The sequence below is a fragment of the Microtus pennsylvanicus genome, chromosome X (genome assembly GCF_037038515.1).
Source record: "Microtus pennsylvanicus isolate mMicPen1 chromosome X, mMicPen1.hap1, whole genome shotgun sequence".
In the NCBI taxonomy this organism is placed as follows: Eukaryota; Metazoa; Chordata; class Mammalia; order Rodentia; family Cricetidae; genus Microtus; species Microtus pennsylvanicus.
Window position 1 is genome coordinate 126,977,826 of NC_134601.1, and position 10,796 is coordinate 126,988,621.

The following is a 10,796-nucleotide window of genomic DNA, read 5'->3' on the forward strand; positions in this document are numbered from 1 at the left end:
AGATGGCAAAAAAGCATTTGACAAAATTCAACACCCCTTTATGATAAAGGTCTTGGAGAGATTAGGATACAAGGATTACACCTAAATACAATAAAAACAATATACAGCAAGCTGACATCTAACATCAAATTAAATGGAGAGAAACTCAAAGCGATTCCACTAAAATCAGGAACAAGACAAGGCTGTCCACTCTCTCCATACCTCTTCTATATAGTGCTTGAAGTTCTTGCAAAAAGACAACATAAGGAGATCAAGAGGATTCGAATTGGAAAGGAAGAAGTCAAACTTTCATTATTTGCATATGATATGATAGTGTACATAAGTGACCCCAAAAACTCTACCAGAGAACTCCTACAGCTGATAAATTCCTTCAGTGATGTGGCAGGATACAAGTTCAACTCAAAAAAATCAATAATCCTCCTATACACAAAGAATAAAAAAGCAGAGGGGGAAATCAAAGAAGCATCACCTTTCACAATAGCCACAAATAGCATAAAGTATCTCAGGGTAACTCTGACCTGATGTGGGAGTGTCATATATCAATCTGTTGATTTCATTGGTTAAGCAATAAAAAAACTGCTTGGCCCTCATAGGTTAAAACATAGGTGGGAGGAGTAAACAGAACAGAAGGCTGGGAGAAAGAAGCTGAGTCAGTGAGTCACCATGATTCTCCCACTCCAGGCAGACGCAGGTCAAGATCATTCCTGGTAAGCCAGCTCATGGGCTATAGCAGATTATTAGAAATGGGCTAGTCCAGGTGCGAGAGCTAGCCTAGAAGAGGCTAGATAGAAATGGGCCAAGAGTGTTTAAAAGAATACAGTTTTGGTGTAATTATTTCAGGTAAAGCTAGCCGGGTGGCAGGACGCAGCCCTCCACTCGTATTTCAACACTGACCAAGGAAGTGAAAGATCTATTTGACAAGAACTTTAAGTCTTTGAAGAAAGAAATTGAAGAGCATACCAGAAAATGGAAGGATCTCCCATGCTCTTGGATTGGTAGGATCAACATAGTAAAAATGGCAATTCTACCAAAGGCAATCTATAGATTCAATGCAATCCCCATCAAAATCCTAACAAAACTCTTCGCAGACCTTGAGAGAACAATAATCAATTTTATATGGAAAAACAAAACACCCAGGATAGCCAAAACAATCCTATACAATAAAAGTACTTCCAGAGGCATTACCATCCCTGACTTCAAACTCTATTACAGAGTTACCGTAATGAAAACAGCTTGGTATTGGCATAAAAACAGAGACACTGACCAATGGAATCAAATCGAAGACCAGGATATTAATCCAGAAACCTATGAACACCTGATTTTTGACAAAGAAGCTAAAATATACAATAGAAGAAAGAAAGCATCTTCAACAAATGGTGCTGGCAGAACTGGATGTCAACCTGTAGAAGAATGAAAATAGATCCATATCTATCACCATGCACAAAACTCAAGTCCAAATGGATTAAAGACCTCAATATAAATCTGACCACACTGAACCTGATAGAAGAGAAACTGGGAAGTCGTCTTCAATGCATGGGCACAGCAGACCACTCCCTATGTATAACCCCAGTAGCACAGACAATAAGAGCAACAATGAATAAATGGGACCTCCTGAAACTGAGAAGCTTCTGTAAAGCAAAGGACACTGTCATTAAGACAAAAAGGCATCCTACTGAATGGGAGATTTTCACCAACCCTACATCAGACAAAGGACTGATCTCCAAAATATATAAAGAACTCAAGAAACTAGACATTAAAATTCTAAATAACCCAGTTAAAAAATGGGGTACTGAATTGAACAGAGAATTCTCAACAGAAGAATTTCAAATGGCCAAAAGATACTTAAGGATATGTTCAGCGTCCTTGGCTATCAGAGAAATGCAAATCAAAACAACTTTGAGATACCATCTTACATCTGTCAGAGTGGCTAAAATAAAAAACACCAATGATAGCTTATGCTGGAGAGGATGTGGAGTAGGGAGAATGCTCATCCATTGCTGGTGGGAATGCAAACTTATGCAACTACTTTGAAAATTAGTGTGGCGGTTTCTCAGAAAATTGGGAGTCAACCTACCTCAGGATCCAGCAATACCACTCTTGGGAATATACCCAAGAGATACCCAATCATACTACAAAAGCATTTGTTCGACTATGTTCATAGCAGCACTATTTGTAATGGCCAGAACCTGGAAACAACCTAGATGCCCCTCAATGGAAGAATGGATAAAGAAAGTGTGGCACATATACACATTAGAGTACTACTTAGCGGTAAAAAAAACAATGACATCTTGAATTTTGTATGCAAATGGATGGAAATAGAAAACACTATCCTGAGTGAGATAACCCAGACCCCAAAAGATGAATATGGTATTTACTCACACATTAGTGGATTCTAGCCATAAATAAAGGACACTGAGCCTATAGTTCGCGATCCTAGGGAAGCTAAGTAATAAGATGAACCCAAAGAAAAACATATATAGATCCTCCTGCAAATTGGAAGCAGACAAGATCGCCAGGCAAAAGTTGGGAGCATGAAGGTAGGGGTGGGGTGGGGTGGGGGGAAGGGGGAGAGAAGGGAGAAGGGGAGGGTTGGGGAGAGCTTGGGAGAGTGGGATGGTTGAGATGGAGGAAGGATGGCTATAGGAACAGGGAAGAAGATATCTTAATTAAGGGAGCCATTTTGGGGGTGGCAAGAGGCTTGGCTCTAGAAGGGTTCCCAAGTGTCCACGGGGATGTCCCCAGCTAGGACCCTGGGCAGTGGAGGAGAGGATGCCTGAACTGGTCTTGTCCCATAGTCAGACTGATAACTATCTTGAATATCACCATAGAACCTTCGTCCGGCAATGGATGGAGATAGAGATAGAGACCCACATTGGAGCACTGGACTGAGCTCCCAAGGTCCAATTGAAGAGCAGAAAGCAGAATATAAGCAAGGAAGTCAGGACCAGGAGGGGTTGGTCCACCCATTGAGACAGTGTGCCTGATCTAATGGGAGCTCACCAAGGCCAGCTGGACTGGGACTGAATGAGCATAGGATCAAACTGAACCCTCTGAATGTGGGTGACAATTGGGGCAGACTGAGACGCCGATGATAATGGCACTGGGATTTGATCCTACTGCATGTACTGGCTTTTTGGGGATCGTAGTCTATTTGGATGCACACCTTCCTAGGCCTGGATGGAGTGGGGAGGACCTTGGACTTCCCACAGGGTAGGGTACCCTGCCCTCTCTTAGGACTGGAGGGGGAGGGGAGAGCATGAGTGGGGGAGTGGGAGGGAAATGCAAGGAAGGGAGGAAGTGGAAATTTTGAATGGTATTATTTATAATAAAAAAATCTTCAAAATCTTAGAGAAACACAACAAAATTAGGATCAATTATTCTGAATAACGAACTGCTGGAGGTATTACCATCACAGATTTCAAACTATACAGCTATAGTAATTAAAACAGAATTGTAATGTGATTTTTAAAAAAGACACATTGATCAGTGGAATAGAATTGAAGAAGCAGACATAATTTTATATACCTACAGACGCATGATTATTTACAAAGAAGCTAAAAATAAACACAGGGGGAAAGACAGCATCTTCAGCAAATGGTGGTGGTTCAGCTGAGTAGCTGCCTCAGAAGAATGCAAATAAATTTGCACTTATCACTTTGCCAAACTCACCTCCAAATGCATCAAGGACCTCAACATAAGATCAGATACTCTGAAACAGATAGAAAAGCGAGCAGCGAATAAGCTTGAACTCGAAGGATTAGGAACAGAAATTCTAAACAAGATAGTGGTAGCACAGGCATTAAGCCCAACAATTAACAAATGGAGCCTAATGAAGCTAAAAAGCTTCTGTACAGCAAAGGACACTACCATTCTATCAATGTGGCAGCCTAGAGATCCTTACCAATTATACAACTGGAATAAGGTTAATATCTAGAGTAAACAAGGAGAAAAAAACCTGAACACCAAAAAAATAAATAGCCCAATTTAAAAACGGGATGTAGAACTAAACAGAGTTCTCAAAAGATGAAACTCAAATGGCCGAGAAACACTTAAAGAAATGCTCAACATCCTTTGCCTTCAGGGAAATGCAAATTAAAATGGCTTTGAGATTTTATCTTACCCCAGTTAGAATGGCCAAGATCAATGAAACAAATGACAGCACATGGTAGTTTGAATGCAGGAACGAGAGAATTTATCCATTATTGGTGAGAGTGCAAACTGGTATGGTCACTATGGAAATGAGTGCGGAGGTTTCTCAAAAAGCTGAAAATCAATCTACCACAAGCTCAGCTCTTAACAATCTTGGGCAGATACCCAAAGGACTCTCCATCCCACTACAGAGATAATTGCTCATGCATGTTCATTGCTGCTTTATTCATAATAGCCAGAAATTGGAAACAACCTGGACGCCCATCAACTGATGAATGGATAATGAAAATGTGCTACATTTACACAGCAGAACGCTATTCATTTGTTAAGAAAAATCAAATTATGACATTTGAAGGTAAATGGATGGAACTAGAAAAAAAACCATCGTGACTAAGGTACTCCAGACCGAAACAAAACAAAAAAAATAAAATATTGCAACTTTTCTCTTAAATGCTGATGTTAGCTTTTAGACTTTCTATATGTGTATTTCCATCCAAAGAACCACAGAAGTTAAATATCTAGTACGTAGTCACGGGAGGGAAGGTCTTTTAAGACATGTGAAATAAATAGTATAGTGTTATAAAGAAATAAAGGGGAAACTAGAACAGGAGGATTCAATGGAGAGGAGAATGAGAATGCAGGGTAAAGGAAGGAATATAGAGACTGACAACTAACACTAAAGGCCACTTGAAAAACCATATGGGCTCCTACTCCTAAAGATGCTTCCTAAAATATACACAAATGTGGGAAGAATTTAAATGGAGTCACCATGGAGACAATGCCCCAACTAGATGTCTTATGCCACCAAGTAAAACCTCCAGTGCCAGGAATTGGTTACATCTTGTTGAGTCATTGGCCAAATGGGTCTCATAGACTCTCCCAACTATCATAGGCTAGTGTCAAGATTATTGGTTACTCTCCATAACCTGATGGGAAGTCCTTATTGCTGAAGACAACACTGATTTAGGTCATCTAACATGGGAGAAATCAAGTTGGTGCCTAATGAGAAGTTTCACTCCTACTTATTAGCATTCACAGTGCTGCAAGATACTTTGCATGCTACTGGAGGAGAAAAGCAATCATCAATTTCACCCAGTTAAAAACCCTGTGACCTAAAACAGAGACTTGTTGCCACACTGGTGCAACACTGGCACAAAAGTTATAGGAGTAACCAACCACTTTTTTTTATTGGATTTAATGCCCACTCCATGTGATAGAACCCATACCTGACACTGCTAAAGTGGCCAATAACCTGAGACTAGACAGGTCATGAGCCCAGGGGAAAGCTACTAACATTCTGCTAATTGAACATAGCAATCAAACGACTCCTAATGACAGGTTGCTATAGTCATAGAGCATAGAATCACTAAATCCTCATCAGAAAAGCTTCGTCTTGAAGTAGGTAATAACCAATTAACCAAGAGCTCTACAGTGGGATGATGCACTGAGAGAGGCTTTGGAGCATTTAGTCCGAAGTGGGATGTCTTTATTGAACCCCTCCTCTCAAGGATCAGTGATCCGTGGGAAAGAAAAGGAGGAAAGATTGTAAGAGCCAGGGATGGTGGATGGCTCCTAGGAAATAGTCCCAGCAGAACTGATCCACATATGAACCCACAGAGACTGGGATAGCATGTACATGCCCTATGCAAGTTCAACCCAGACAAAGTTGAACCCAGCACTGAGAAGGGGAAGTAGAGACAAAATTCCTCCCCTAACCAAGAAACTATTTGCAGTCAATACCTGCTGGGAAGGGAAAATCAGTTTTCTCCAATGGAGCATCACTGGGAATATCAACCACACTGCAGGGCAGGCCCCATGCTCAGGAATAGTTGCCCAACACAAAACGAGCTCCATGGATTTTTGGCGCATTTTTTTTTTATTTTGGGTTTTGTATTGATTTGGTCTGGGTTTTCTCTTATTGATTTTCTTCTTTGTTTTCATGTTTGTTTTTTGCTTTTTCCGTTTTTTTTTTTTTTTGAGAAAGAGCACATGAAGTTGTGTGGTTAAGGAGGAGCTGGGGGAGGGGGGAGAATATGATAAAAATATATTGTATGAAAATAATTTTTAGGGGCTGGAGAGATGACTCAGTGGTTAAGAGCACCGGCTACTCTTTCAGAGGACCCGGGTTAAATTTCCAGCACCCACATGGCAGCTCACAACTGTCTGTAATTCCTGTTCCAGGGAATCCGACACCCTCACACAGATATATATATATATATATATATATATATATATATATATATATATGCAGGCAAAATACTAATGTGCATAAAATAAAATATTTGCCAGGCAGTGGTGGCACATGCCTTTAATCCCAGCACTCAGGAGGCAGACACAGGTGGATCTCTTTAAGTTCAGGGCAAGCCTAGTCTACAAGAGCTAGTTCCAGAACAGGCTCCAAAGCTATAGAGAAACCCTGTCTCGAAAAACCAAAAAGATAATAATAATAAAATAAAAATTTAAAATAAGGACATATTTTTAAACAAAAATTTAAAAAATAAACACATACAAACTAAAACAATGAAAGATGTTCAGTGTCAGGAATTTATTCAGAGTTGTTAGCCAGTGAGGTCCCACAGACCACCCCCACAAACAATACAGGCCATGGCTATGGCTCTTGGTTATCCCCCAGAACTTGACAGCAAGCTTCTCTTGCTGAAGATACCACATACTTGAATCACTGAACATAGAGAAATCAAGTTGTTATTAACCTGGAACCCTCACCCTATTGGCTAGCTTTCATGGTGATGGAAAATTCTATACATACTACCGGAGTAGAAAAGTAAACCTCAGTCACGCTCAGCTGTGAACCCTATCAGCTACAATACTAACTGGTCTGGAAAGATACGCCCATTGGTCCAGTAATGACTTCAGCAGCATGATGCAAGTGACCAACTAATTTCCGATTGGATATAAGTCCCACTCCACAAGATGAAACGCATACCTAGCATCATTATTGGGCCAATAACCTATGACTAAACAGGTCATAGGCCCTAGGGGAGAACCTCTTACTATGAGCTTCAGGAAGAGGGAGAAAAAGTTTTCTCTAAGAGCGTTACCCTTAGCTAGTCGACTACACTCCAGTGAAAGACTACACATTCCAAGATTGGTCTTGAGGAATGTTTTCCAAAGGGGTACAAAATTGGGTGAATAAGAAACAAATCAAAACATGGTGTATGAAACTCACAAAGAGCTAATAAAAATTAAAATTAAAAATGTTTCTTTATTTTTAAAACATATATATATATGTGTGCAGTAGAACATATTCATATTTAGAAAGCAATTGGACAGCATGACCATTTAGCAAAATAACAATAGCAGGTTCTACCCTAGGGTCTATGACCTTCCCAGCCCTGAGCTTTTGACGCGAATTACAGTACCTGGAACGAAAATCCCTTCAATGGAGCAGGCCTAAGTCCAGTCAGAAAGTGCTTCATTACCGCATAAAAAGTGTAGCGCTATCGCACCAGCGGGTACTTCTTGCCTGGCAGGTAGGTCATAATTGCAGCATGCAAGATTCACACTTGGGAAGCCCACTGATAGCTTTTCTCCCTCAGCTACCAGCGAGTGAGCATCTTCTGGCACTACGAAAACTGGCCAGAAAGGAAGAAAACGCTTCCTGATCAGTTTGAGATTGATTTCTCTATGCCCTGCAACAAAAGTGTGTGGTGGGATCTTTCTGGATAGTTATAGTGGGTAACCGCGGGCAAGCAAGAGCAATAGTCTGTGTTAGTTTGGAGCCACCTGGGGCTTCCTTGACTAAAAACTCACAGGGAGGTAGCCTGTGCCCTGCACTGCAGTTTTTATCTTGAGCCCTTATTTATATTTTTCTTGCCCTGGCCAAGACCTTCAGTACAATTTGAATGAAACTGATTAGAGTCCTGTTCCCAAGCTTTGCTTCTCTGTTGCCGCAATAAACTCTGGACAAAACCAAGTTGAGAAGGAACAGATTGATTCTGTCTTACATTTCCACGTCCATCACTGAGGGAGGTCAGGATAGGAATATAGGAGCAGGGGCTGGACCAGAGACCACAGAGAAATGCCACTTGCCAGCCTGCTCTCCATGGCTTGCTCTGCTTGCTTTCTAATACAAACCAGGACCACTTGCCTAGGAGAAAATGCCCCATAGGCATGCCCACAGGCCAGTGTGCTCCAGGCAGTTCCTTAAGTGAAGGTCCCTCTTTCCAGGTGACATTACTTTGTATCTTGACAAAGGCTAACCAGCACGGAAAGCATTCAATATTTCCCCATTAGGTATGAAGTCTGAAAGCATGGTATTTTAATAACCTTCTTTAAATTCTTAGTAAACTTAAGTTTGTTATGAGATTTTTTTCTGCTTGTTTGTTAAGTTGCTTTTCTTTTGTGCCTGTTGACCAATCATAATTTTTCTCCAATCCCCTGAAGAATTTTATAAAATTAGAAAGTTGGGGGCTCTCTGAATATTTTGCAGAACTTACCATTGAACAATCATGCACACAGAGGCTGGAGGAGAACTTTAGATGTTTCTGTCTATTGCTCTCCACATAAACACCTTGAGAAAGGGTCTCTCACTCAACTGGAAGCACACTGTGTTTTGGCTAGGCTGGCTGGCCAGCAAATTCTATGGATTCACTTGCCTCTGTCCACCAATGGTAGAGTTACAGGCAGACACAGCCATGCCACACTTTTACATGGTGGCTACGGATTTGAACTCAGGTCTTTGCACTTGCAGAGCAAGTGTTCTTATCCACTGAGGCCATCTCCCTGGCCTCCTAGAGATTTCTCTGTATAAACCTTTTAAACTTATAAATTCGGTTTGTTTAGTAGTTACGATTGCTCAGATCGTCTATAATTTCTGTGACTTTTAGTAAATTTTATATGCCAAGAATTTTTCTGCCATATCAAAATTTTCAAATTTGCAAGCATAAAATTATAATACTAATAGCCTCTCATTATAACGCAGTGTTATACGGTGTAGTGACCCCTTTGTTCCTGACACTTTTTACATGCTTTCTTACTCTCTGATGTCTCAAGGATTCATCAAAGAACCATTAACTTTATTGATCTTCTTCTCTGGTGTGGCTCTATTTTCTATTCCTTTTCTAACTTAAGACAGAAATCTAGCTCTTCCTTTTTAAAAATATATGAATTTAAAGCTATGAAATCCCCCCTCCACACAGCCTTAGAGGAATCTCACAAGATTTCAGGTGAAGATTTTCATTCTAGGTCGGTCCAAAGCATTTCCTAATTTCCACTGAGAATTTATGTTCAGTCCATAGGATTTTATCCTTTTCAAAGCATGGTGCCCAAATTTGAGAGATATAAAAATAGCCACCAAAAGGTTTTCTAAAAAATGTTTCGCACCTCTCCCACCTACCAGATTTATATTTCCAGGGAGCAGGCCTTGGGACCTACATCTCACAAGTCCCAGAGGGATGCAGTCGCAGGTGCTTGGCTTCCAGGCCCACAGGTTGGTAGCAGATCATGGGCTTCATAAGAGCAGGCCGCAAGTCTGATCCACCCGAGTCATCTGAGGCCAGCACTGGACCTACATAAAGCTGTGCTTAATGAATGAATCAACAAATGGGGGAAGAAGACAAATAAAATACACTTTTTATATCAAGAGAATTGGATTTGTTGAATGCTGTGAGTTAGAGGAACCACTACAGCATCGTTTGGTCCCAATTCAACCGATTCAAAACAGAAATGTATTCCCTGGTCTTCACATTTCTGTTCACCATGCATTCTTCTCATCTTTCGCCTTATTCTGTCCGGGAATGCAATCTTACGTATGGATTCATCCTGCCTCCTGGCCCAGAAAAGGTAGAAGCAGCATCGGAGATAGCCTGACAGGGGTTGTTCTGAGCTGGGTGTCTACACTCCTCCTCCACCTCCCTCCAAGCTAGCTTCCAGACCAGGCCCATAAAACCCCATTCTAAATTAGGTTATCTACCCTATCTTCCAAGCCTTCCCATGTCAAGCCTGAGAAACTTCCACCAAATCTTTGTTCAAAATCAGACCCCAGACCGTTACAAGTCCTGCCCTCTCTACACTAGTAGCCTAAGCTACTTGGCTACTTCTCCTCACCTCCACGCAGGCTTCTCTCAAGTCAGAAAGGCCTGAGCCTGATTTTGTCAGCCAGCTATTGTCCTGGCAAGAACAACCACCACACCAAGCATCCCCATTCAGTCAGCCAGTCAGCCAAGTTCTCCTGGTCTCGCCAGCCCCCTCCCCCAACCCCAGCCGCCCCGCCCCAGGGAGGACCTTGCTGGTGGCTGGGAGTCTCCCGGCTGCTCAACCTCCCTTCTTCCCTCCCTTGCTCTCCCTGCTTCCCTCCCTCCTCCACCCGCCCCTCGGGCAGGGACTGTGCAAATCGAGGAGAGGGGAGGACCAACAGGCTACACAGGGTCCAGCTAAGGGGCCACGACTCCTCACTGAGACCCTATCCAAGCTAGGTGTTCCCCGCATCGTGGAACCTGGATTTGTGTGGAGCGGGGTGATTCTCGGGCAAGGAAGGTTCTTCCGGCAGGTCCACCATACCTTCGTCTCGCATCAGGACCCCCCTTGGATGCTCTGAGCCACCCTTCTCAACCCGGATCTAAAACCTGGGACACGGCTATCAGGCCAGCCTCTCTCTCCCTCCACCCCTCCCCCTCTTTCTGGCGTCC

General features: G+C 42.1%; 1 protein-coding gene across 20 annotated transcripts in view; it reads right to left on the minus strand.

Annotated features, from left to right (window-relative positions):
• Nucleotides 1-10,796, minus strand: part of LOC142840608 (protein FAM156A/FAM156B-like) — a 50,556-nt gene that overhangs the window by 39,495 nt on the left and 265 nt on the right. For 3 of the 20 annotated variants that reach the window (XM_075957105.1, XM_075957124.1, XM_075957103.1), the window contains exon 2: nt 9,506-9,686. The gene's annotated coding sequence lies outside the window, so the exon portion shown is untranslated. Of the gene's footprint in view, nt 1-3,669; nt 3,710-8,606; nt 8,624-9,505; nt 9,692-10,215; nt 10,451-10,668; nt 10,732-10,796 lie in introns of those variants that run through there. The other 17 variants (XM_075957104.1, XM_075957108.1, XM_075957115.1 and 14 more) reach the window with 14 other exon arrangements.